The following is a 14,729-nucleotide window of genomic DNA, read 5'->3' as shown; positions in this document are numbered from 1 at the left end:
ATTCCATTAGCTTGTACTTCTAATTAAGTGTTGCTCACATTGTCCTTTCTCACTGCTCAGAAACTCTTTCAATGTAGCAATTTACCCCAAATCTCAAATCATTTCTACAGGTGAACTGCTACCAAGCATATAAAATGTCTTAATCAAATTACAGATTTTTTTCTCAAATATTAAGGGGTTATCTAGGCCTTTCTGTTCCCCAAACAGGTCTGGCTGACTTGAAGGACAGATTCTTCAGAGGATTGGGACCATGTCTTGACCTGGGTTTGGGGAAGAGGAGGTGAATCACCTTCCAGGGATTTCATGGGTCTTGATCTTGCTCAGCTCACTATTGGATGGAACTCTGGTTTTCCCACTTCTTCTCCTGCCACAACCAATGCATTTTCTTCCCCAAACAAATATAATGCACACAGAAATTCTTTCAAGAAAAGTCCAAGGTTCAAACAGAGTAAAGACAGATGAACAGACAGTAAAACCATGCTTAGAGGAATGCAGTGACTTAAAGACAAACCCCAGCGACCCCTATTCTCAAGTCCACATTCAAATAGTTTAAGATTTCTCACATTTCTGTTCCCCACCAAGGAAGACTGTATGTGTGGCATCGTCACCAAATGCTCTGGTCTCAGGAGTCAGGCATTTTCCAGACCCCACTGAGACAGGAAGCGGGCAGGGCACAGCCATTCAAGGAATAACACAGCAATTAACACCAGAATGGTGAAAGATTCAACCCCTAGTAGGCCTTGAGGCTCAAGATGGTGGGAGATTTGACTTTAGCAGAACTTGAGCTCCATTATATGCTCATTGTAACATATTAGCATGGTAAATAACATGCCCACAGGCGCCATGATAGTCCCAGGGCTAACCACAAAAGGTCAAAGTGGGAAATGGCCAACTTCCTGGGAATCTCAGCCCCTTCCCCAGGTCAGTTAGACTGGTCTTTCCACTAATTAACATATGAAGCTACTGAGCCCATGAAAATTGGCAACACGGCACCTCGTGGCAGCCTCTCTCTCTCCCACCTCTTCGGAGACGGCCCACACTGTGTCTGTGGAGTGTGTACCTACTTTTACTCTAATCTGAGCATCCAAACCCCACACCTCGTGGCCTTTCTCTTGCCTTTTAAAATAGCCTACACTCTAGGTAGTATGTATCTCTCTAAATAAATCTACCTTTACTCAACTGTGGCTCACTCTTGAATTCTTTCCTGCTCAAAGCCAAGGACCCACACCTGGTGGGGCACGTCCCAGGGCACCACCAAGACCTGGGACACACCCCATATGTCTCCTCACGCTCCACATCCATTTTTCCTGCATCAGTAACAGTCATTTGTTTCTGCATTCTTCTGTTCCCCTAAGATCATTAATTACTGAAACCGGATCAGTGGCAAGCACTGTGGCCAGGCTTAGATCACAACATGGCTTAGAGTAAAAAGTGGCTTCTCATGTCAAGCAAGCCATGCCTGGTTCTTTTTCTCCCAGGATCCCCTACCCTACCTGCTTACAAAACCACAGCAACTTACAGCAAACATTAAAGAGACCAGTATTTCTTTCTGGGGCCTGCTGTCCCTCTGATGGGGTTATCATGTCATAGTGATTCTCCTCCTGGCAACCAAATTGCAAAGGAAGTTGCTCCCCATTCCCTTATATCAGCCCTCCTGGAGGTAATTTATGGTTATGTGGTCAGAACTGCCTTCTTGGGGCATTGCATTTCTTAGGCTGACAACACTGGGTGAGGTTGGTCTTCTTTTTCTTCTTCTTCTAAAGCTTGAAGCATGGATCAGGGAAGTCTGCTCTTCGTATTCTAAAAATCAGCAAGTAAGATTCGGCCCCTCTCTTCAGGAAGCTAGGACCGGATTGCAGAGAAGCTGACCAGGCCTCTAGCCTTTATTTCTAATTGAATCTGGGTCTCCCGGTCACTGACCTCTGAAAGCACCAAGGTGAGGCAGCCCGGACGTTGCCGACTTGATTAACAAGCTTCCTGGAACTCTGTAGTTACTAGCTGTCCTGTGCCTTGAGCAAGACCCCTGTCTGACCAGGTGCTGTTTTTCCTCAAAGCAGAGGCACAACAAGCTGGCTGCCTGCTGACTTCTGAGGCCAGGGGGCCCTGCAGCCAGTGGACACCCTTTGACAGCTTCCAGAACAAACCCACGTAAACCACTGGCAGTGGGACTGGGGAGCGAGATTTTTTTTACGACTCTGCTCCTGGGCTTTTAGAAGAGAGCACATTTCCCCAAACTTAAATCTTCTAAATTGCAGTTGCCTCCTTTAAAGGGTGAGCTGACCCAATGTCCTTGCTGGTCCAAGAAACTTCTTCCGAATGCAGTGGAAAAATTAACACCTTCCTTTACAGACACTAAATGATAGAGGCCACCCGTAGGTCAGAACACTGGCTCAAATCAAATTGTTGAGGGAGTTTGAATCTCTTTTTATAGGTAGAAAAATTGCCAAACGTCAGTCCCTTTTACCTCCGCCCTCCGCCTAGGTGGCTCACTTATCCATCAAGGGGCTGCGAGCTGGTGCCTCCGAACCCTCCAGGATGAACTGCCCTCACCCACCGAGCGGGCATGGTCTGGTCGCTCTGGTCCAGAACAGCCACGTACCTGCAGAAACATCAACCCCAGAGAAGGTGGGGAGCAGCACCAAGTCAGGACAAAGCGTCACCGTCACCCCCACCAGCGCCTGTGCCCCCTGCCCCCAGGCTGTGCACTCACGCCGCCCCGTTGCCCAGGCAACAGCAGGTGCGAGCAGCACTGAGTGGTGGAAAGAAAACACCTCTGATCTGGAAGAGTGTGTGGTCAGGTAGGGATCGGGTACACAGGCTGAGGGAAATGATTTGCGGACATGGAGGACCAAACAGCATGAGATCCAGGGCTCCGGAGTGAGGCTCTCTAGCTTCGGACCCTGTTTCTACATGATCACTGTGTGCCCTCCATCCGGAAAACCTCGTGGCGTTGTTACAAGGACCACAAATTAGAACAGTGCACTATTTGGTACATGCTTAATTTAAAAACTCTTATTGAAAAGCTTAATCATCTCACTGCCCTCAACAGCACCCTCTCACAGAGGGGGCAGATACAACCACACCTCCCAACTGCAGGGCTCACACAACCTCACCCTATTCCTCCCCTGGCTGACTCAGCCGCGGGCACACTGGCTTGTTCCTGCTCAGATACAGAGGACTTCCTCCTCCCTCAGGCCCCTGCTTGGTTCTTCCATCCAGATTACTCTCACCACCGCACCCACCCTGATTTTATTCAGTTGTGCCTTTCCTTCATCACTTTATCTAAAATGAACATGTAACATCCCTGACACTCTAACCCCTTGCCCTGCTTTACCTTTTTGGATAGACTATCCCTACCTGAAATTATGCCATTTACTTATTTTGCACCATTCACTCTAGTATCCTCAGAGCCTAGAAGGGTCTCTGACAAATAACAGGCTCTCAGTAAGTGTTTGTTAGCCAACGAGTGAAAGATACCCAAATACCCAACCAGTGTTCGTTTCCTTTATTACTCCTGTAGGGGGCGCCCGGTGTCCCTCCAGTTGCGGCCACAGCTGGGCCTACACGCCCATCGCAGCCCTGACTTGCCACTTGCTGGCTCTCACCTTAAGCACTCGCAGATTTTCTTTCCGTCCCAGTGGCTTCTCTGATGCCCCGTGATTCCACTGGGTCAGAACGCAAGTGCCCCTGAGTGCGACATTAGTGCCCCCAGGGGCAACCCACGGCCACTGGAGGCAGGAGCAGTCATTGCTCCCTCCATCCGTGCCCCAGACCCACAACCCTGGAAGGTGCTCTGCCAGCTTCTCAGAGATGCTGGTGGCATCCAGCCCCAATGCACACAGCAGCGACCTCACTAAAACATCCTCAGACTGGCTTTTCCTCATCTCCTGTCTTGCCCCTCTTCTCCACTCCATAGGATCAGCTCCCAAATGAAGCACCTGCCCCTAGTCCTTGCCTCAGGCTCTGCCTTGGGGGATCACTTGACACTGAGTCTAAAAGTGGCTTGAACATGGAAGCAACCTAAATGTCCATAAGACATTATGGTATATGTGTATAATGGAATACCACTCAGCTATAAAGAAAGAATAAAATAATGCCATTTGCAGCAACATGGATGGACCTGGAGACCATCATACTAAGTGAAGTAAGTCAGACAGAGAAAGACAAATGTATGACATCACTTATATGTGGAATCTTAAAAAAAAAAAAGGACACAAATGAACTTATTTACAAAACAAAGACAGACTCACAGACATAGAAAACAAACTTATGGTTACTAGGGTGGAAGGGGGAGGGGAGGGATAAATTAGGAGTTCAGGATTTGTAGATACTAACTACTATATAGAAAATAGTCCTGCAAGGACCCACTGTAGAGCACAGGGAAATATATTCAATACCTTGTAATGGCCTATAATGAAAAAGACTATGAAAATATTCATATATGAAAATATGATCATATATTTATATGATCATTATGCTGTACACTGGAAATTAACACAACGTTGTAAATTGGCTAAAGTTCAATTTAAAAAAAAAGTTTTACTTACAGCTAGTTTTACCCTTTCCATTTGGTAAAAGAGTTTTGATTTGAATGTTTAGTTTCTCAAAGAGTGGATGAAAGATTACCTGCATTAGAATTAGAGTTTTTTAAGAGATGCCACAACACAGATGTAGACAATTAGGACTTCTGTGAATTTTGCATTTTATTTAACCAAGCTCCACAGATAATTCTCCTATATAACCAACTTGGCTGAGTTCATTTCTTCTCATTCTTGCTAAATAATTACAAAATTTCAAGTTCTGACTTTAACTTCCAATAAATGACCTCGTTCATATTCCAATAAAATAAAATAAAACAAAATAAAAGTGGCTTCGATGGGGAGGTGGGCATATAGAGCCTGACCATTCTGTGGTAATCAGAGAGGGCTTCCTGGAGGAAGTGAGTGCTCAGTTAAATTTCAGAGGAAAGGAATGTGAATTGGCAATTCAAAAAAGCCCTTTAGAGCTGCGGGATTTCAACTTCCAAAGACCTAGCAGCAAAGAGCAGAGGGCAAGTCCACAGGGACCACAGGGTTTCACCCTGGGAAGATGTTGACCATGGCTGCCAGGTTTCATGCTTTCTGTCTTCACCCCTTCTTTGTAGAGACAGAATTTATAAGAATGTTTTTGCCTTCCTAATGAAAATTTAGCCTGTCAAGTCTTATTAACTGTAATGAGGGAAAAAATAGTCTTGTTTTTTTTTCTGGAGGTAAAAGCAATGATATTAAATGATCCAATTTACCCATTTCTAATACCACTCTGGTCACTAATGAAGATGCATCTGTGACATAATGTGTGGTTCACACACAGGGCTGGAGAGCGTGCAGACGGCTCCACGCAATAATGAAATATTGGTTGCAAATTACATTTTTGTGAATCAAATGTGGCTCTCCTCTGGATTCACACGATCATCTAAGAGTCATAGTTTCTAATCGGCAGGGCCTCAGGGGAAAGTTCCCTGGAACCCTACCTCCCCTCACCGCCAGGTAGCTGACAGCCCATAAGGAAAGTGTGCCCAGGGGAGAGAGCCCATCTCAGAGCCGCGCAGTGGGGGCTTTGGGCGAACAAGAGACTCTTTAGCAGTATGCAGATAATTGTTAAATTTAATACTAATCTCAAATGCTAAGTGCTTTGCTGGTAGTACCTCAACACAACAGCTCTATGAAGTAGGTATATCATTACTTTCCTTCTTCTGTCTGGGAAACCGAGGGCTGCGAGGTTAAGTGTATTGCCCAGGGTCACACGGCTAGGCAAGCTGAGGTCAGCATATGGTCTGCACATGCGTGGCAGAGGTTCCCTCCAGTTCACAAGTAAATACTAAGGGGTTTATGTTGTTTATCTTGTATTTCATAGTCATTGATTGATTTACCAACTATTTCGTGAACAACTACAAAATGGCAGGTAGTGCGTAAGGCCCAATGATATATAATTGTTACTTTGACCAGCGTTCTTTAAGTGTTTCTTAACGTTAGATGCCTTGCCTTGTGAGAATAACCTTATTCTCATCCTGCACTTACAGGTGAGGAAACAGAGATGTGGAGAGTTTAGGTTCACATGCAAAGCCACATGGCTGGCAGCCGAGGAGCTGGGAATCAGACCCAGCTCCATGGACCCACAGCCACCTTCTCTGCCTTAACCCTAAACTCTCCTTCCAAGGAGAAAAATTAAAATTTAAACCCGAGTCTGGTAATTCAGAAATCTGTGTTTTTGCTATTATGTCACAAAGTCACATAAGATACTGATAAACATAGGATAAAAACCAACACTATTCTACACTTAGATCTGTTTCTACTCTGTTTATATGATATACACAGTTGTGGGAGCAATATAGCTGCTCAGGATATGGGATAAAACGGGAGCCATGATTTTCACAACCGAAGTCTTTGATTTTCACAACTGAAGTCTTCCGTCCGGTCCAGTGCCCATCCCAGGTGGGAACTCCGACGCCATGTTCTCTGCGCTCCTTTTGTTCCACTCACCTTGAAGGCATGCTGGAAAAAAATGAAAATAATAGCACAGGCAGAATTCCAGGGAAAAGCCCCATCTACTTGAGCCAGAGGTCCCTTGACCCAGTGGGGACCCCGGCTTCCCAGAGAGACCCCAGAATCCCAGAGCAAGGCAAGAGAAGTCAGGTGGCTTCCCAAGCTCAGGCTCTGGGCCTTTGTCCCTGCTTTGGCCAAATCCTGCTCCCAGGAGTTGTCCAGCTGCTTAGTGCTTCTAGCTTTGGTGGGAGCTCTTCACATATCCCTCTCTGAGCATCTTGTAACAAACCCCAGTGAGTGCCATTTCCAACGCTAGTCTGTGACGTGAACAACTTAAAGGAGATGAAAAACATTTCCTCTGCATATTTTTACTTGTAATGATACATGAGGTCCGCTGTTGTCGCTAAACGGAAAGCGACCCGTCACAATGCTAGTCGTCAGGAGGCTAACTCAAAACAGAAGCAGCACAGGGTTTTTCTGCATATTAAATGCACAATCAAAGAGCCATCTGCCCCAGATGGTAATGATCGAAATTGACAGACAATTTCATTAAGTATAATCTTCAAACTGAGACTTTCAGGAACAGCATGCAAGAAGAGGGTATGTTAAAGATTTATTATGCTTATGAACTATTTTCATACAATTATTCAAAACAGACTGAGAGTAAATTATTTACAAAATGTACTTGAAATGAGTGTGTACATTTAGGCCTTTAGAGGGTATGCATTTATCAAAGGGCTCTTAACATCCTGCTATTTTATTTGGCATGTGGTTTGTGTTTTAAAATATCAGTTAAGGGTTTCTTTGTTTAGAGATACTCTGCAAGCATGTCTATAAGAAACGTGAAACAAAATATGGCTGCGGATTCAGTCAAAGTACATCTGAAGGGGCAACAAATGCTGGATGTGGGCTCTACCCATTTTATAAACTGTGCTCTCTCCAACAGGAGAGATGGTTGGGCTATTTTAAATATGAGTGGGAAATAAGTCAGACAGGCACTGATATCTTTATATATTATTAAAATGCCCTAATCTCAGGCTTTCAGAAACTTTTAGCCACATTCTTGAGCCATGATTCAAGCTAAACTTCATTCACTTTCATGTCTGTTCTCCCAGTGATCTTTCTTATCCCTTTGTTTCTCCAGGCAGAATCTGACATTTCCCATTACCTCCTTCACTCCATCACTTTGATCTTGTAGGACTTGAGAGTGATGGAGCCTATTTCTCCTTCCTCTGAAGGGCCAGCCTGGAAACATTGGATATGATGTAGGCAGCTGTCCTCTTGAATCTGGTCCGCCTGTGTGCATTCCGACAGCGTGTCCTTCTGTCACAGGGGAAGGCCAGTGCCTAGGAGAGAGAAGGGCTGCGCTCTCTTTCTGCTCTTATGCCAAGCAGCTGGGTGCCTTGTATCATCCCATCCCCACCTGCTTCTTCCTCAAGGAAAGGAGGAATGGTTCTCAGGAGTCTACCTTTGGAAGGCTTACCATTAGCTATAAGATCAATTCTCCTAGAATCAAATATCAGCTTAACTAAGAGAGAACGAAGAAGAAAAATGAATTAGGGGTGGTTGAACCACCAGAGATAGGCATGAAGAATGAGCTAGATTATTAATTTTTTGTTGTTTAATATTTAACAAACCAAGGCTCTCCTCTTGCCAAAACGACTCCCTGGGTGTAAATCTGGCCCAGATGGAATGAGAGGTTTCTTTTCCCCACTGCAAAGTCTGACTTTTATTGTTCCCTCTGCAGTCCTAGAATTTGTCATACGATCTGAATTTGCCCTATTTTGTACCTATCCCACTATGCCAAAACTCAACCTGTCCTTCACTTTGCTCTTGAGTTAAATACATTCCCAGTCATTGATATATCAATGTTCGGAACATTTCCCACAGGGCTAGCAAGTCTCCTGCTGTTTTTCCCCCCTTGGTGTCCTGGTGACTTCAGACACAGGGAAAGGACCTGGGTTTGTGACCAAATCAGGAGGTTCAAGCTGGTAGAGGCTTTGTAGAGATCAGCTGAAGCCCAGAAAGGAGGTGACCGAGCCAGGGTCACATGATCTGCATGATCTGGGAACCGATCAGTCCACGTGGTGTAGAGCTGCACCAACTCTGGGATCTGGCTACCAGAGATCCCAGCCTGCTCCGCCACTTGCTGAGTGTCCTCTTGGAGTCTCAGTTTTCCCACCCATTAAATGGGGGTAATAATTTCTCTCTACCTGCACAGGAATATAGGAAGAGCCCTATCAGCCCAGGGTCAGTGATTAATAGTAAAAAGAGTGACTACCCATTCCATAAAGAAATTCTCTTTACCCAAATGTTGCTACTACAGAATTCAATTTTGCATTTTGCCACCATGGGATTTAGTGTTCCCACTTAATATTTTGTCTGTAAAATTGAGAATAAATGAGATTTTTCCAGATGGGAAAGCAATCTGCCATTCCTTCTGCCCCAAGTGTTATCAGAAATTTTAAATAATGTTCTCTGTTGCCCTTGGTGACTTGACAAATAAGAAAAAAAGGGGGGAGGGGTCAAAAAAGGAAGGGAAAAGGAAATGTACTCTGTAGGAGAAGAAGGGCACAGGAGTGGGAGGGAAGGAGAAAGAGGGAGCTCCAGAATTCCTTTCTGGGTAGAACTTAAGAAATCATCTACTCCAACCTCTTGAATTACATCTGGGGAAACTGAGGCACAGAAAGGGGATGGGTCTCCATGGTGGCAGAGATTAGAACTCAGGATCCAGTTTTCCAAACTGTCCTTCCCTCTGCTTAGAATGCCTTTCATTCTGCACCACCCTCCCCATACCACCTTCTTGCCTCCTCAATGCCTATTAATTTTGAAATCTCAACTCAAACACCCCTTCGTCTGCCAAGTCTTCTTGGACCTCCCCCTGCCCACCTGATCTGGGCCCCCATTTCACCTCTTCCCGGCACTCGCCGGTGTGTTTCTTCCCCACCTGCTCATCCACCCACCGCCCAGGACATGCAATCTGCCCTCCATAAACATGAGTCAGTTAGGGAGTAGGAAACACAGAGCACCTGCTCCACATGAGATGTTTTTACTTCGGCCAAGAAATATCTCCATACAATTCATTCATAAGGCAACAGATAGAAACAGTTTCCACTGATGCATCTTTGCAAGAGCAAGGTTCCAGCAGGATTCATTAAAGGAAACTTTATTAATTGTGATGTTCCCTCCTGCAAAGGCAATGTGGCTCTTTCTCTCTAGCCAGCTCCCCTTTTCAAGGCAAGCAGGGCTGCACAGGACAAGAATAAGCAAGTTCCATCAATTGTTCTAGTGCTTTATTTTTTTCTAACAGTTGCTCTTATCACCCTAGACATACTTTATGCGGAACAAATTGATTAAAACATAAAAGGCGGATTCACTGTCTGTTAGGCTCTGCGGTGTGTAGTTATTGGGATGTAAAAAGATCCAAGTGGCTTAACTAAATCCAAAAAAAATCCATCTCCTACTGTCTTATCTTCAGCTGTAAAGTTTAAGCTCCTTGCTGAGAAGAATGCAGGAAGAGAACTGACATTTATTGAGTTCCTACATGCCAAGTGCTGGGTGAGACAACTTCTATCACTTAATCACTCAGCAAATATTTGAGACCCAGGCACGGTTCTAGGAACTGGGAAGTCAGCAACAAAAAAATAAAAGTCCCTGCTGGCATGAAGCACCCATTCCAGCGAGCGGAGACTGACCGTAAGCAAATGAAAAAGACCATGTAATGTCAGGAATTATGGCTATGAAGAGAAATAGAACAGATTAAAGAAGTAGGAGTGATGGATAATATTAGTTTAGGAATCAGGAAAGGGCTCTCTGAGGACGTGGCCCTGGAGCCGAGATCTGAATGATGACAGCAGCAAGGCTTGTGACTGTGGGGAGGAAGGACGTTCCAGGCGGAGAGAGCAGCCAGCACAGAGGTCCAGACAGAGGTACGAATGCGTCTGAGCTGCTGGACTAACAGGGTGGGGAGTGTCGGGAGCACAAGGCGTAAGGCAATGAGGATCAGGAGATGGGGATGGAGATGTGGGTGACGTCACCATGCTAAGGCCTTTGGACTCTATTCCAAATTTCATAACAACCCTTTGGGGGGTTTTGAGTGAGGGCATGCCATGATCTGATTTACTTTTTAAATGACTGTGTCTCATTTCATCCTTAAAACGACCTTAAGAGAGAAGCAGCATTAACCTCACTTTATAGATATAGGAATTGCGGATGGGGGGATGAAATATCTTGCCCAAATTGAGGCTGCTTGTAAATTTTAGATTTGCGATTCCAACTCAGGACAGCACGGTCATCAACCCGAAACCCTTCGCACCCTCCCACCCCTTCTGAGGACAGGGCCTGCGTTCCACGTGGTTCTGAAACACGGTCACAGCACCCAGCATGCGGCTGCTGCCCGGTGGGTATTTTCTGAACGAATGCTAGGACTCCAGCTCTGCCAAATCCCTGGGATGCCTGGGTGTTTGGGTCACTGAAGAGATAAATATGGAGGATAAAGGGGTTTTTTACAACCAAAAAAGGGGAATGAAAAAAAAATTAAGATGTTTTAATCTGTACTCCTTTTGGGGCAATGCCTTTCCGTAGAAAAATATGATTTTTTTTCCCCTAGTGCTTCAGTGTTTGTCTGTTTTGATATTTAAAATTCCATTTTCTACATACAGCTCTGTGCCCACACATGAACTTTAACTTTGAAATGGACAATCAGCTTGCTGTTCAGTCCAAAGATCTATTGGAAATGACATCCCTTAAATCTAGCTGAGTTTTGAGTTAACTCCTGGTAGCCATTCGCACACACGTAGACGATGTCAAGATGAGGAAACTAGGCATGGATCACTTGTGTTGTGCCCTTTCTCCTTTCTACACCCATGTAAGCCACCATGGTGTGGTTCCATTCCCCATCCTTTTCCCAGGGGCGAACTGAAAGAGAAAAGAGCATTTTCAGGTGAGTACACATGATACACCCCAGCCGTGACCCAGAACTCCTCCCTGAATACCCCAAAGCTCGTCCCTAACAGTCGTTCATGAAATAAAGATTAATAGGTAAAGTAACAACTCCGGGGGTGAGTGAGGAGCTCTCCCTGGTGCTGGAGGGCTAGGGAACTAAGCCAGGCTACTCTTGCTTTCGAGAGCCTGCAGGCTTGTCCGTGGGACGAGGTCAAGCACATTCTCACACAAAGTCGCAAACATGGAAAGGCACTGAAGGACACAAACCAGAAATTCTAAGAGCTTCCAGCAGGGGCCTTACCTAGTCTGGGGTGGAAGCACAGGGGGTTCTCTGATAATTGACATACAGAGGTTGGGCAGGCATTACGAAGATGAAGTGAAGGAAGCAGGTGCAGTCGAGGCTGGGAGCTTTGCCCAGCTCAGGAGAGGGCAGAACCTGGAGAGGGCTGGTGTGACTGTGGTCCAGAGACAGCGTGGGGGACTGAAGGAGGGAGAAAGAGACATTTAAGGGCCTGATCTTGGCGTCTCCTTTGCCCCAGCACTCACCACACTGCTGATGCAGCTTCCAGATGAGGCAGCAAATTAATGGGCAAAAAACAAGCTGAGGAAATCCTAGAATCTCCCAGGCACATCTAGACACAGTGGGTTCTGCAATCCTGCAATGAGACAAGCGTAGGCAGGGATTTGCAGAGAAAGCCATTAACCTCAATTCCCCAGAGAGGAACTCCAGGTGAGGCTCTCAGGGTACTCGGCCTTGACAGTCGTTTACATGTTTACATCCTGGGGCTCCTGGAAGAAATGAGAAGCAGTCACTCGCGCAGCAAGCAGCTCTCACCCTTCCTTCCCCATAATAACACTGTCACCAGAGGATGGAAAATTACCCTGACGTCTCTATATTTCTGAATTGCACTTTGGAGACAGACTGCATAAGGCAAACAGACCCCAAGTGAGAATCTTCTGGCTAGACTTCCAAGCCACGGACTAATAAATAACCCTGAAATATCCAGTCTGACTGCGGCTTTGCTCTGTGGCTCGTGGCTTCTGCCCCGGGGAGGACCATGAATTGCAGGACCTGACAGATGGGTCAGAAAAGTAGTATCTGCCTGGTGGGCGGAGGACCTGCAAAGTAGCCCCAATGGTGGTGCTTACTTAGGGAAAGGCTAACCTCCAAGAGAGGGGCGGGCCTCAAGGCAAGGTCTCCCGGGCGTGGAAGAATCAGCCCCAACCCACCAAGGGCAGAGACGAGACATCCTCCCCGAGTGAGGGAGCTCTGTGGATCAGAGGATCGAAGAAGGCAAACATGATTTTTAGTGATGATTGAAAATGCTCATTAAGAGAGCCTGCGTGGCATTAAGTGAGCTCAATTGAAAGGTGCGAAATTTTCATAGTCTACTTTTTTTCCTCAGTCAAACACATTCTCAATTTGCCAAAGCACTTTTGCAATCATTTGTAAATTGGTCTGCCAGGGTCTCCATGAGAATGTTAAATGACAAGAAGAAGAATCAATACCTCATTGCTGACACGGGGTGGGTATCCATGTGAGAAACAAGACTCAAAGCCCCGAGAGAAGAGAAGGATGCAAAGATGTCAATCTCTGGGGGTGAAAAACAGTTAAGCAGAAGGTGCCAAATGCCAAGCTAGAGAGAACGATCTAAAATACCTAATGCAAGCAAATCTCACATAAGGCAGCTGTAGATGTTGAAGCTTTTTTTTTAATTTGATTTTGTCTGGGACTGCTGATAAGAATTACATCAAATAAGATTATCAAGAAATAAATTGACTCGTGCTTAAGCAATGGCTGCAGAAAATGGTGACGTGAATTATAAAGAAAACATTTGTGATGTGAATAATAAAGAAAACACATGAACAACTTTGGAAATAGGAAATTTATAGAGAGTTTAGTACAAAATCTGTATGCTGGAGGAGGCACTGCATTTAGGGGTTGGGTACTGCTGCTTGGGAGACAATCATGGCCAACGTTTATCAGGTGTTAACTGTGTACCAGGTACTGTTGGGGTTTTGGGGGGGTGGTTTGTGTGAACAAGTGGTTTCATCAACATTCAAGGAGCCCTGTGAATTATGAAAATGATTATCCCTGTTTTGTCACTGAAGAAACTGGCACAGAGAAGTTAGCTATCTTGTCCAAGGTCACACAGCAAATCAGAGCTGGGATTCCAGTCTCAGTCCCAGAGCTGTTGCTAGTTGATTCTATTTTTTATAATTGTCTACCCATTTGGCTGAGGAGAAAGGGAATTTGAGGGGACTGGCTGATACTCCCGTAAGAACAAGAAAGAAATAACTGGGTCGCTTTACCCTAGCGAACTTTTTTCTGGGGAGAGAACGTGAGAAGAGAGAAGACAGACACTGCTGTGGGTACATCCATCACCAAAGATGTTTTCTTTCCCCTCTGTGCCATTTCAGAGGCTTCAAGCTTCTGGCTGCAACTTCAAAGAGAACCCTGGGTTTTCTCTAAGCACAGTTATATTTAGTAAAATAAATATAAATTGGGGAGCAAGAGAGAGTAGTATTACTTTCACATGTTTTTCTCAAGCTCATCTAGGAAAAAGAGATTCAGCAACGTAATCATTTGAAATATTTTAAAATAATTACACAACAAGTCAAAAAGCCAAACATTCTCTTCTTTTTCAAGGTAGTCTAAGTTCTTTTGCATTTCGGCTTCTTAGAATAACATACCATTCCCTTTTCATTTCTTTTCTCTTTTAGAAAAGCTGCACAAATGCCTCTCAAGTACATGTCCTGCTCCTCTGAGCAAATTATCAGAGTCTCCTGGAACATTGTCCTCAAAGTTGCAAAGGCTGGTAATCAAATCCTTAAAAAATAAAATAGAATTTGTTTTTTTCTTTTGGGCTTGTGGTCCTATACCACCAAGATCTTCTTTTCCCTCTCAAATAAATGCATAAATAACATTATCTTTCTAACAGATAAACCATTTTCTTGCTTTCTTTTGGAAGGAAGTTCTGGAGTAATTGTTGACACAGTTCAAGCCAGCAGCTTCCAGCCGTAGATGCCAGTGGTCCTCTTTTCTGTGTATGGAATAGTCACATTGCTTTTCTACAGCTTTTTTGTCATCCAGACCTGCTTGGCAGTGGAGGAGGGCATTAAGTCAGTTAATGGTGTTTGGCTGCTGCCAGCCTTGTGTTCTGTAAGCCAGCAGAGGAGTGCAAGCATGGCTGGGGGAAAGGGCATCCGACTGAGGGAAAGAGGATTAGGTGGTTTTGTGGAGAAGGTACTGAGAGCCCGTGG

The 14,729-nt window shown here is 45.1% G+C and overlaps 1 long non-coding RNA gene across 1 annotated transcript; it reads left to right on the top strand.

Annotated features, from left to right (window-relative positions):
* Positions 1–2,728: 2,728 nt before the first annotated feature.
* Positions 2,729–14,255, top strand: LOC140698453 (uncharacterized). Its single transcript, XR_012076241.1, has 3 exons — positions 2,729–2,798; positions 10,803–10,920; positions 14,190–14,255. It is a non-coding gene; the product is annotated as an uncharacterized lncRNA (long non-coding RNA).
* The last annotated feature ends 474 nt before the right edge of the window (positions 14,256–14,729 follow it).

Source organism: Vicugna pacos, chromosome 9 (genome assembly GCF_048564905.1).
Source record: "Vicugna pacos chromosome 9, VicPac4, whole genome shotgun sequence".
Taxonomy (NCBI): Eukaryota; Metazoa; Chordata; class Mammalia; order Artiodactyla; family Camelidae; genus Vicugna; species Vicugna pacos.
Note: the sequence above shows the minus strand (reverse complement) of the source record. Positions and strands in the feature narration are given on the sequence as shown.